The 12,448-nt window shown below is 44.0% G+C and overlaps 1 long non-coding RNA gene across 5 annotated transcripts in view; it reads left to right on the top strand.

The window, feature by feature from the left end:
- The window catches only part of LOC134432071 (uncharacterized), a 49,249-nt gene extending 37,003 nt beyond the window's left edge, over positions 1–12,246 (top strand). Inside the window, exons 1-7 of one of the 5 annotated variants that reach the window (XR_010031208.1) lie at positions 3,759–3,839; positions 8,425–8,489; positions 9,111–9,174; positions 9,865–9,940; positions 10,061–10,370; positions 10,711–10,828; positions 11,983–12,246. This is a non-coding gene — a long non-coding RNA (uncharacterized LOC134432071). The other 4 variants (XR_010031210.1, XR_010031207.1, XR_010031209.1 and 1 more) reach the window with 4 other exon arrangements.
- Positions 12,247–12,448: the final 202 nt, after the last annotated feature.

Here is a 12,448-nt window from a genome sequence, read left to right as displayed (position 1 = left end):
GTAAGTAATATGAAGAGTTGTAGTATAGAATATAAATAACATTATATGGCAATATAAATTATAAATGGGAATATAAATATAAAAATATGTAAATATAGTTTAAGAGAAAGGGAATGTTTTGGCTTTTATTTAAGTAGAGGCAGGGTTTTTATTTTGAATATTATAAGTGTTCCAGAAGTAAAAATCTTGACGCAGAAATATTTAATCAATATAAAAAATATGAATAAAAATATATGAAAAATATAAATACCTACTCGCATCGGATGTAATATAGAATATAAATTTATTTATAAATTGACATTGGTAAAGATAAATGCATAAGTAAGCAATATACATTAATATACATTATAAGTACAAATATGAATATAAAAATTGAACAGGAGGATAAAATCTATTTAAATATTGTTTAAAACAAAGGTTGGGCTTTTTTATTCTTGTGTTAGAGGCAGGGTTTTTATTTTAAATCATATGAATGTAGTTATTATTGTTATATATTTCTAAATATTGAGATATACAATCAAGATATAAATATATTATATAACCACAAAATCTAAATAAATACAAATAATAGGAAGAGATGTAATGAAAAATACAAATAACAGTATACATAAGTATACATTTTAAATGTAAATGTGAATATGAACCTGAAAAATAGAATTAAAAAAAATATTTAAGTACAGTTTTGAAGAAAGGGGTTCTTTTTGGCTTTAATGTGGATGGAGGCAAAGGTTTTATTTTAAATAATCCAAGTGTTACAGAAGTAAAAATAGTACCAGAAATACATACTTACTATGTAAAAATAATTATAAAAATATACAAATAAATTAAAGTTTTAGGGATATATGCAATATGGAATAGAAATGTATTTATAAAAAGAAATGTATAAATGGACAGTGTACATCAATATACATTGTAAATAGAAATGTGAATATTAATATGAAAAAATATTTTAAAAAATATTTAATTATTTTTTTAATTTTTTTTTTTTTTTGGTGTTGTGTTTTGTTTGGTTTTGTTTTGTCTTTTATCCTATTAGATTAGAGGCAGAAGTTTTTTTTCCCTCTTCCCGGTTGTTTTGGGGCATTTATTTCAGAGCAGTTTTCGGCGGGGGTCGCCCCTGTTCTTTTTTGCCGCCTTCGCTGCCGCAGCCCCGAGGCGCGCTGCGCCCCCGGCTGGGGCGGGCGGCAGTGCTGCCGCCTTGTGGGCAGAGCGCGGTACTGCAGGCGTGCAGCGAGAGGCCGCCAGCTTGGGAGTGGCGCGTGGGCGATGTCGCGGAGTTTTGGTTGACCTTCTCAAGATGGCGGCGAAAAGGGCGGGAAAGTGGAGGACCGGGTGGGTGTTTAACTGCACTGCCTGCACGGAATACCGACGTCATGGCGGCCCCGACGGATTTTTCTGTGGCGTTTCATGTGTACCCGAGACATGCTGTGGGCTCAGCGGCGCCGCGGGCGGGCGTATTTTGGCGGGTTTGTGAGAGGCATCTGGGTAAACGCCTCGCTGTGCCGGGGTCCTCTCACGTCGGCTTTCCCGCCCTGAGGGAGCCGAGCCGGGCCGAATAGTTCCGAAGAGCCGAAGAGCCGAGTGTGGCCGGAAACAGCCGAGTTTCCCCGAAGAGACGAGTGTGGCCGGAAACAGCCGAGTTTCCCCGAAGAGCCGAGTGTGGCCGGAAACAGCCGAGTTTCCCCGAAGACCGAGTGTGGCCGGAAACAGCCGAGTTTGACCGAAGAGCCCAGTGTGGCCGCAAACAGCCGACTGCAACCCAAGAGCCCAGTGCGGCCGGAAACAGCCCAGTTTACACCAAGAGCCGACAATAGCCGACTGCAACCGATAGCCGACTGTAGCCGACTTGAGCCGCATTTAGACAATGTGCCGAATACGACCGAGTTTAGCCGAACCGTGCGCAGTTCAGCCGAAGAGCCGAACTGAAACGAGTTTAGACCAAGAGCCGAAGCAAGCCCAATTCAGCCAAGTTTCATTCAACAGAACCTAACGACGCCGCGGCGCTCTGCATGCAGTGCGCCTGTGCAGACGACAGGGGGCGCTGTGCCTGCAGTGCGCCGGTGCAGACGACAGGGGGCGCTGTGCCTGCAGTGCGCCGGTGCACACGGCAGGGGGCGCTGTATAAAGTATAAAATATCAACTATCGATAAGAAGGGATAAAAGCTCTCTGTCAAGTGCAGCTGTAGAAAATTTCAGGCTCCCAGGGAATAAATCGTTTTCTTTAAATCATTTTCGTTTTGGAGTTTTTTTTACTCCCAGGTAGCCTGAAAGTTACTACTGCTGCTTTTTTATTCTAAAGCTAGAAAGGAAAACCAAGATTAGAAATGCAGGGAAAGAAAGAAAGAAAGAAAGAAAAAGAAAAAAAGAAAATAAGGAAAGGAAATGAAAGGAAGAAAGAAGGAAGGACAGGAAGGAAGGGAGGAAAGAAGGAAGACAGACAAAAAAAACCCAAAAACCAAGAGGGCAAGGAGAAGCCTAGGGAAAAAAATAAAAAGAAAAGAAAAAAGAAACCAACAAAAAACAAAGCCACAGAAAATACCTCGGGATGGGCGAGAAACACCCCCCCTCCCTGAAAAATCCAAGATGGGCAAGAAAAATCCCAGAAATACCACAGAAAAAAAAAAAACAGGGAAAAAAAATAAACTGAAAAAAAAAACAAACCAAGGGGGGGCAAGGAAAAACCAGAAAAAACACCAAGATGGGCAAGAAGAAACGAAGAAAAAAACCCAAGAAGTGCCAGAAAAAAAATCAAGAAACAAGGCAAGAAAGAGAGGCAATAAAGGCCACAAAAAATTCAAGAAAAAACCCAAGACATGCCAGAAAAAGGTACGAAAATGGTTCTGCCAGGTGCGATCAAGGTGAGCGGGTTCAGATTCAAGTCCAGGAGATGAACAAGTGTCAGATTAGTTTGGGGCACTGCTGTGCAATGCAGCCGTGACAGGATTTATGTTTAAATATAGTTTAAATAAATTGGGGATTTTTTGGCTTTTATTGGGGTATAGGCTGGAGATTTCATAAAAAATATAAAACTAGAAATCCAAATATATCATCTATATGTCGATATCAATAAATATTTAATATATATCAATATCAGTAAAAGAAATCTATTGTGTCAAAAGAATATACCTATTATTAAATAAAAAGGTATTCTCTCCAATATATATAATATCTATAAATATAACAAATGAAAATTACAAATATAGATGTGAATAGAATTATGACAAACAAAATTATTTTTAAAATTTTAAATGTGTTTTAAATAAAGGGGTGTCTTTGCTTTTTATTTGGTTAGAGGCAGGGGTTTTATTTTAAATAATATAAGTACTATAGAAATGTAAATAGACATACAGAAATATGTAATAAATATATAGAGATATAAAGATATAATACCAAACTATGAATAGAAATAGAAATCTATGTAAGTAACATGAAGAGATGCAGTATATAATATAATTTTTATTATACAGTAATATAAATTCTAAATATAAATGCGAATATAAATATGAAAAATATATGATGGGGGCTCGGAGCAGCCCAGGTGTGAGTGTGAGGATGATGAGGGCTCGGAGCAGCCCAGGTGTGAGTGTGAGGATGATGAGGGGCCGGCTCCTGCCGGGGCGAGGCTGTTTTAGGGGGAGGCTTTGCCTCAGCTCCCTTTTGCATGGAGCTGCTGAGTGGAGGGGTTTATGGGGCGCTCCCGGCGCTGTCTCATGGAAGGACTGCGAGAGCTTCCCACAGGGTCGGGGGCAACACCTGGATCCGCGCTTGGGTACGTGGAGCATCGCTTAAAGGAGGCGCCGAGGGACGAATCTTTGTGCCGGGGAGCAGCGGCCGAACAGGTGAGCCCGTGTGGGTTCGGAGCGGGGAATTTTCTCCTTCCCCTTTGCAATTTCATCTTGCCAGTCCCTCTCCGGTTCCCCAGGAACAAAAATGGAGCTTATGAAGACAAAAGGAATTAAGGAGAAGGAAGCAGCTCCTCTTCTTTTATTGTCTGCGTTTGACCTGAGGGGATCCCTCTTGACTTGTGGTTTGAAGGGTGTTGATTGCAGGAAAAGCTGCCTTTTCCAGGCTGTTAGGGGTATCCCGGGGGTGACAGGGAATCCCTGCGTTCTATTCTAAGGGGAATGGGAAAAGTATTCTTGTGGTATTCTGGGTTTGATTTGAAGGCAGCCACCCCATTTTCACCACCCTCGGGTTTAAATGGAGGGGGCAGCCCTTGTGTCCCTCCTTTTGAAGGGTTTGAATGGAGAAATCGCCCTTCGAAATCGCCCTTTCCCATCAGTCGAAGGCTTTCATTTGGGGAGCGCCCCTTCTTTTCTGCTCTCCTAGGGGGTGAAATTGGAGGGGAGAACACATTTCTTTGCCCTTGTTGAAGTGAGGTGAGCCCCGTCTGCGGTTTCGGGGCTGGCTTGCGGGAAGCCGCAGCTCCGGCAGCGTTTGCAGGGCTGCAATGGGGCTGTGCCGCTGCATTGGAGGGCGCTGCCCGTGCCCGCGGCCCGGCGCGGAACGTTCCCGCTCGGGAGCGCTGCTGGCACGGCCCGGGCAGCTGCCGGGGCGCACGGGGGATTCGGCGCGGCCGGGCCGGCCGAGAGCGGCAGTGGCGGAGCCGCGCCGGTGCGAGCCGTGCGGAGCCGAGCGGAGCCGGGCCGGGCCGGCCGAGGGCGGCAGAGGCGGCGCGGGCGCTGCTGCGCCGGCCCGGGCGGTGCCGGCCGCTCCGTCCGCTCCGGGCGCGGGGCTCGGGCGCCGCCGGTAGCCCCGGGCCCGGTGCCGGCCCCGCCGGGCAGGGGCAGCGGGCGGGGCTCCCCGGGACGGCGCCGGCCCCGCGTGCCGGAGCGGCCGCCGCAGGAGCCGCTTTCCTGCCGGGAGCCGCGCTCCGTCCGGGGCCGGCAGCGAGCGCGGGGTTCGGCCGCTCCACGTTCGGCGGTGCCGTGGCTCGGAGGCGCTTTGGAGGCGTTGATGGCATCGCTGTGTTCGGTTTGCAGCGGGTGTCCGCTAAGGGATACGGTGTTCTTCATGAGTGGGCACGGTTCTCGGTGCCGGTAGGGATGATAATGGTTTGTTTTGGATTGGGTTTTGTAGTCGGATTTTATTTTATTTTTTTTTTTTTTCCGGGTATTATGTTTAGAAGGGCGCGCAATGGTTTTTACGGGTCGTAGCGCGAAGCAGCGGTTCGGATTTTAATTCTGTTGCGGTGGCTTTTATTAGCGTGAGTGTGTAGTGTTTGTTTTGGGGGGCTTGAGGTAGCGTCCTGTCGTTCATAGCAGCGGGTTTTTAATCTTTATAATTGCATGTGTGTTTATCGTCTTCCAGGGCTTTTATTTGTTTGGTTTATTTGATTGTAGTGTATGTTTTATGGTTCCGGGTAATTTGGGGGACATTGTTTATGGTTACGTTTGTCTTTAGTCTTTGTGTTTGTTTCTAGGTGGTATTTTTATTTTGATAGCTTGAGGCACTATGGGTTTATTCAGTTGGGAATAATTTTTTGGTTGCAGATTTAAGTTTATCTGGTTTTTGGTATTATTCTTGTTGTTGGTTTCTTTATTTTCTTCTTGTTGTTGTCTTTTAATGTATTTGAGTATTGTTTATCAGGGTTTTTTTTGGGAACATGGGTATTTATATGGTGGGTTTTTAAAGTATTTATTTATTTGGGTAGTTAATTTCTTAGTTTTTAGTGGTTGAGATGTTTTTCCATTTTGTTAATTAGTTCAGGTTTTAAAGTTATTTTTACAGAGGATTGTTTATTCCTTGAGTTAGTGTAGAGGTAGAATTTTGTTGGGTTTTTTTTTAGTAACGTCGTTCAGGGTGAGTGGCACTGGCTTGAGTTGAGTAGATTGGTTTGACTTTTTTTTAGTACTTTTTGTAATTTGCTGTGTGTGTTTCTATAGGATTTTCTTTTATTTTGGTTCCATTTTTCTGTCCTGATGAGAATTGTTATTGAAAAGAGTGTTCTTTGTTTTTTCGCTGACACTTGTTTGGCTGTTGGAGGTATCTTGATGTTTTTGGAAGACATTGGTGGGAATTTGATGCTGTTTGTTTCGTCATTTCATTTAGGAATTGGATTTTAAATATGCAATTATGACTCTAACTATATTGAAACAAAAGAAATAGATGTGTAGCAATGGGAATGAGCCAATTTTATTTTTATGTATTCGGTCAATTTTTAAAATTTAACATGTAACATAAGTCATGATATGTTACAATAAGTTATTCTAATTTTAATAGAGTATTGTGTATGTTTTTAGATATATGAATAGAGAATATAAATGTAAATACAACCCAAACAAAAATACAAATATATAAATGTATTGCAACTATATGCAGACAGATAAAAAATTAATATTAAATTGTAAATGTAAAATAACATAAATTGATACAATATATAATACAAGTGATACTGCATATATTTTATGAAAACTATTATAGGAAATGGATATAAAATAGATATAAATACGGATGTGATATATCTATCTATCTATCTATATCTATCATTTGTTGTATATTATGATAAATACAAATATAAAAAAACATTTAGGTAGTTTAAAATAATGGATGGTTTTGTTTTTTCTTTGCCAAAGCAGGGGTTTTCGTGTAAAAATTACAAATACAAATAATATAAAGGTAGAAATATAAGTATAGAAATATATCATAAGCACATTAAAGATTTATATAAAAATTAGAAATATAAGGAAAAATAAGTTGTAGCAGTAGATGTGGTAAATAATTTAAAAAATAATTCCCGTATATTTTTTGAATAAGGTGCATATTATATATAGTTACTAATATAATGCATCAATATAAAAGATAAATATATATAAAATATCAACTATCTATAAGAAGGAATAAAAGCTCTATGTCACGTGCAGCAGTAGAAAATTTCAGGCTCCCAGGGAATAAATCGTTTTCTTTAAATCATTTTCGATTTGGAGTTTTTTTTTTTTACTCTCGGGTAGCCTGAAAGTTTCTACCGCTGCTTTTTTATTCTAAAGGTGGAAAGGTAAACCAAGATTAGAAATACAAGAAAGGGGAAGGGAAGGGAAAGGAAAGGAAAGGGAAAAGGAAAAGGGAAGGGAAGTGGTGAAAAACAGAGTGAAAAAAGTAAAAAGAGTTGGAGGGAAAAAGAGAGGGCATTGGGGAGGAGCGGTGCTGCCTCAGGTCCTTCCCCGCCCGGGGGCGAAGGACCCGTTTGATGCCCGGGAGGGACTGCAGCTGCCGGTGGCGGCGGACGGAGCGGTGGCTGTCAGCCCGAGACTCCAACTCCCGGCAGGCCGTGCTACCGACGCGGCGTGTGACGCAACGGCTGACGCGGCACATGAGTGCCTGGCGTGCCAGGCGGCCGCGCGGGGCTGTGCGCGCGCAGCTGCCGGCGCCTCTCCCGCGCGGGACAGCGACGCTGGAGGGGCGCAGCCTCCGTCTGGCCGCCCGCGCGGAGCTGAGCAGCGCGGAAGGAGCGTCCGCCCGGTTCCTCGGCCGCACTCAGCGGTGCCGGGGGCGGGGGCGCTGCCGCCCGCCGATGGCGGAGGGCGAGGCGGTGCTTTGCTGCCGCGGGCCGGGAGCTGCGGGAGCCGCCCCGGGCGAGCGGCGCCGGGCGCTGCCGCGGTCCCGGTGGGGCGGCCGCCCTCGGGCTGGCGGAGGCGCCGGAGGAGCCCCCGAGCTGCAGCCGTCTCCCTCGGGCTGCTGCCGGTGCTGCGGGCGGAGGCGGCTCCGCCGCGTGTTGGGCGCTGCGAGCAGGGAGCGCTGCGGTATCGCCGGCATGGCGGGGCTGCTGCCTGCGTTAGTGCCCGTGGCTCTTTGTGCCGTGACAGCGGATGGAGCGGCGCTGGGCGGTAAAGCCAGAGATGGCCGGGAGAATGCCCAGCGCAGGGAGCGGGCGGGCTGTGTGCTTCGGATGGCACAGGTGCGAGCTGCAAAGCCACCCCCCCTTCCGCCCCTGCCCTCCCGAGCCCCAGGGAAAATGCTTTCCAGCATTGTCGAGCTTCTGAAAGACAAAACTTGTGATTTGACACTTGCATCCAGAAAAGGTTTCTGTCTAAATTAGCAAATGCCTCAATTGTTCTTGGTTACATCCCATGACCGGTTTCAGGCAGCGACTTTATAATGCTTTTAGGATTTTCTTGTACAATGGTGAGAAAATAGGCAGGTCTGATAGTGGTTTCACTTTTTTTTTCTACTTCACGTTCCATAAGATTCTTTTATGCAAGCACTTGTTTTAAAATTCTACTGTAAGCGTTTATGGTTCACTTTTTTTTTCTTTGCAGCACCCGTGACTTTTTTTTCCCTCTAAATCGGGAGTAAATATAGCTGAGTAAAATTACCTTGATTTTCTTCCTTCTTTTTTAACTGAATTGTTTTTATTAAAAATCCTATTTGAATATGTAGAAAAAGTGGGGATGTCTTGTAATATATCCTAGCTTTTCTTGTTTACAGGATACTCAAAAAATATGTCTCCCTTAGAGTCCCACAGAAACGTTCTCAGTGCGATCTCTATCAAGGTATGTATTTACAAGTAAGTGGTCTCTTTAGATATTTGCCTGTGAATGACCTTTTCCTGTAATTCAGAGCTTGCGTTCTGTGGGTTTTATGATAAAGCTGTAAAACATGTCAAAATGGTTTTGCAAGTCTTAATCGTTGAAGGCAGCAAGAAGTGGATTTAGAGCCTGTTCTTGAGCAGACAAAGGGAAAAAGTGTGACTTTGATGCTGAACTTGTCATTTTTCATTTGACTTGTCTTGCATTATTTAAGAGTAGAGAGAACTAGAAAAAGAGAGAAATCGAATTGGTTCTTGAGCACTCCTCAAATGCTCACCATGATCCAGTGTAGAGCCGAAGGGAAGGGTGGTGGAACAGAGCTCTGAGCTTTAGAAGGAAATAAATTTAAAGCTGACCTCCGCACAGAGTCTCACTAACTTCTGTGGTTTTAAAATACAAGATAAGTTTAGGAAGTGTTGGAAGTTAGTGTTTTGGGAAAGAAATGGCAGTTCCACAGAACATTCCATTGAACAGAGGCTCTGGGAACGATTCATGTTGTAAGTGCTGTCACTGCAGTCAGTTGGTGGTTCAGCCTTGAAACGTGCACTTGGCCTTCTATAAAGCACTGTTTTGTTTGCCTTTCAGTGCTATGAGTCTTGATCAATTGGAGAAGAGCCCAAGAGAAATTTTTCATCCCTTGATATAAAAGGTAGGAAGTGACTTTTTTTGGTTTGGTTCTTTTTCTTTATTATTTTCTGGAAATAAAAGTAATTAAGTATAGGTACTACTGGTTTGTTTCTTCCAGTAGCAGGTGATAACAATAGTAGTAGTACTAGTAAAAATCATAACAGAAATAATAACAATAGTAATGTAATACTACTTAAACTGTCTTTATCCATTGGACTGGCCATTTCAAATCAAAACTTCTAAACACAAATCAAACCATCATCCTTGTAGAATCTTTCACAGCAGTGGGCTAAAGATCCTGGTTTTGTTGACAGCATTTATTGGTTCTGGAAGAACAAGAGGGAAGTACAAGCCTAACTCCTTCTAGCTCACAGACCCGTCCAGTGAAGCCAGCTTTGTGTTTTGGTGGGCTTGTGATGACTTTGAAATCAATTGCTCATTCCAGTAAAAAAAATTCATGTTTTTTTGAACGTGACAGCAGAAATAACTTTAGGCACCAACTGAATAATAATAGATCACCAGTTTAAGTTAAAAATTCATGCTATACTATCAAAATTTAAAGGTAAATTATTATGTATTAGGTGATGGTATAAAGTGTATGTTCTAATGTGTAATGCAAAGATACATACGTACCTGAAAGTCCTTAGAGGAAACAAATTTTTATGTCTGCTGTTTGATTGTTTACCATACGATATTTGGTTTCATTTCCCAGGGATCGGTGAATTTTAACTTTGGAGTCCCCTATGCTAAGGATGCTCAGCTTACAGGTGATGAAATGTTCAGTAATGGTGAGTTTTTCACCTTCTCTTTAATTGCTATGCTGATCTGAATAAGAAAAAAAAAAACAAAAGCAAGAGAAAAAAAAGGATGGTTTATTATTTTTTACGCTGCTATGTTTGTTTCCTCAGTATTTGCTGCAGCTCTGCTCACCCAAGCTTTGGGTTCCTTCTGTCCCACTGGGAGTTGCCCAATTTGGTTGCATCTGGTGAAATTCACCCTGAGACCTTACAGAAGCAGCTCCAACTACGTGAGAGCCATTTGCAGTTCTCTCCAGACGCCTGGAGAATGGGCGACGTTTCTGAGGATCCGGCGAGCGTGCTTCTGTCAAAACTCAGTCTGTGAAATTCCTGGGGAAAACCCTTCTGTGTCCTGAAGGGTTCAAACTCTGGTGAGGATCCAGTTATCAGGTGCTCACCTGGATGGTTCCAGCTCCCAAAGGTAACACTTGTACTCTTGCCCTGTAGTTTACATCTATTGTATTTTTGTTATTTTGCAAGATTTTTTGTCTTTGCAAAATATTGTGCATTTCACTCTTTGGAACCTCTCAGATGGTTCTTTGGTGCAGCACCACCCCAGGGGACACTTGGCTGCTGTCCTGAAGGGGTTGGTGGCTAGAATTGTAAATCCTGGAGAGTTTGTGAGTCTTCTGTCCCCAGGGAGGTGTCGTGCTTTGTTTACTTTTGTTCTGTTGGTTAGGCGCTGCTTCTCGTTGCAAGTATGAATTTCAAACTGCCCTGTTCTTATTTTAGCTGTTTTCCTGGTTCTCTCCGCCCGGCAGGGAAAGACTCTCGTGTCCTTGTCGTCGGGCTCGGTGCTGTCCAAGAAGATACGGGGACTAAAAAAATCATAAGAAGCAAAATATGACTGCAGGGAAAAGAAGCTGGAGAGAACAGAAGGTGATATTGTTATCCTTACCCTGTATTAGAGACATCCGCTGTGCTTTGATGCTGGCAGCTGCCAGGGGCTTGTTAGCTCTTTGTAGGCAGGTGTAGGTGTTCACTTGTAGTTTTTTTTCTCTGGACAAGGCAATTCAAACTTTGCTCAGCTGATATTTGCAGATTACTCTCTAGCACAGTCCAGCATGACATTTCTGAATGTTGTAAAAATACCATGTTACTTGGAAATTGCTAATGAAGAGAAGCTTTAGGGGAAAATAAGATTTCAGGGTTGGAAGTTGTGAGAAGAATTTTGTGGGGATGTTAGACTGAAGTAAAGCACACTTGAAGCTGGACTGGCACGCTGGCAGGTCCCCTATTAAACAGTAGTGCTGAGATTAGCCTGGGGGTTGCCCATTGTTTCTGTAGAAATCAATGTTTCCTGGTCTTCAGCGGGAAGCTGCTTTGAAAAGCTGGAAGGTGCAGCATGCTGACAATCCCCGTGCTTTGGATTAAAAGTAGATTTCAGAAGGGCCCTAAGCTTTTGTCTTTTCCTAGAAGTCCATGTAATCCTATCGAGGAGTTTTTAATTCTGTGTTGCCATGTCATCCGTCAGAGCCCTGTTGTACTAATCTTCATACGAGTACAAAACAAAAAATCAGACCCTGTCCCAAGCACTTAGAGGCCAGAACACGATTTCCTCGGGCTGCCGTTTGTGTGCCATCGGTACTCCCCACGAACTGAGCCCTGTGGCTCTGACAGAGCCCCTGGATGCTGACGGAAGGGGGCTGGTCACAGACCCTGGAGGTGCCTGTCCCCCAGGGAGGGAGAGGCCGAGGCAGTGTGGCCTGCAGGGAGGGTGTCGTCCCCAGAGAGCAGCCGGCGACTCCATGCCTGCCCGGGGCTGCGGGTGCCCCCTCGGGGTGGACGCCTGCCCTCAGGTTTCCCTCTGGGCACCCGGGGAGGGAACCAGGTCCATCCGTGTGGCAGCTGCAGGGCCTGCAGGCTCTGGGCCCTGGAGCCGAGTGAGCCTGAGCTGCTGCACGCTTGCTGTGAGCTTTGGGGTGAGCGTGCATCACCGCAGGCCTGGGATGGATTGAAATGCGCTGAGGAAAGCAGAGGGAGGGAGGGAGGGAGGGAAATGCTCTGTTAACATGTGCCAATTCTTCTGTCAGACTCATCACGGCGGGACAGCGTGAAGACTGAAAGTGTAAGAAGATGTGGAGGGAAAGAGAGAATCTGACAGGAGCATCGGACGCACGAGTGCAGGAATTTTGCTTTTTTGCTTGGATGTAAACTCAGGCGTTGAAAGGAATTTGGGAGTGAGAAGGGACATTTCAGAAGGAGAAGAAGCAAAAGAAGTTGTTGTTGTTGTTACAGTCCTGGCAAAATCTTTTGTTCTAGCTAATAAAAGAAGTTAGTTTAAAAAACAAAAAGGAAAAAATGTAGTGGTTTTTTTTTTTCCTTCACTATGATATTCATGGGTGGTATATGGTGTGTTGTTTCATTTCTTGGTAGTATTAAGTCTGTGTAAATTGTTTTTTGAGTGAAGCTGACACTCTGGATGGGTTGGTTTGTATTTGAGGCAGGATTAATTTCAATAGGATTCTTTCATAGATTTCTGATGGGTATTACTGGGAT

The sequence above is a fragment of the Melospiza melodia genome, chromosome Z (assembly GCF_035770615.1).
Source record: "Melospiza melodia melodia isolate bMelMel2 chromosome Z, bMelMel2.pri, whole genome shotgun sequence".
NCBI lineage: Eukaryota > Metazoa > Chordata > Aves > Passeriformes > Passerellidae > Melospiza > Melospiza melodia.
This window is presented reverse-complemented; position numbering and strand designations above follow the sequence as displayed.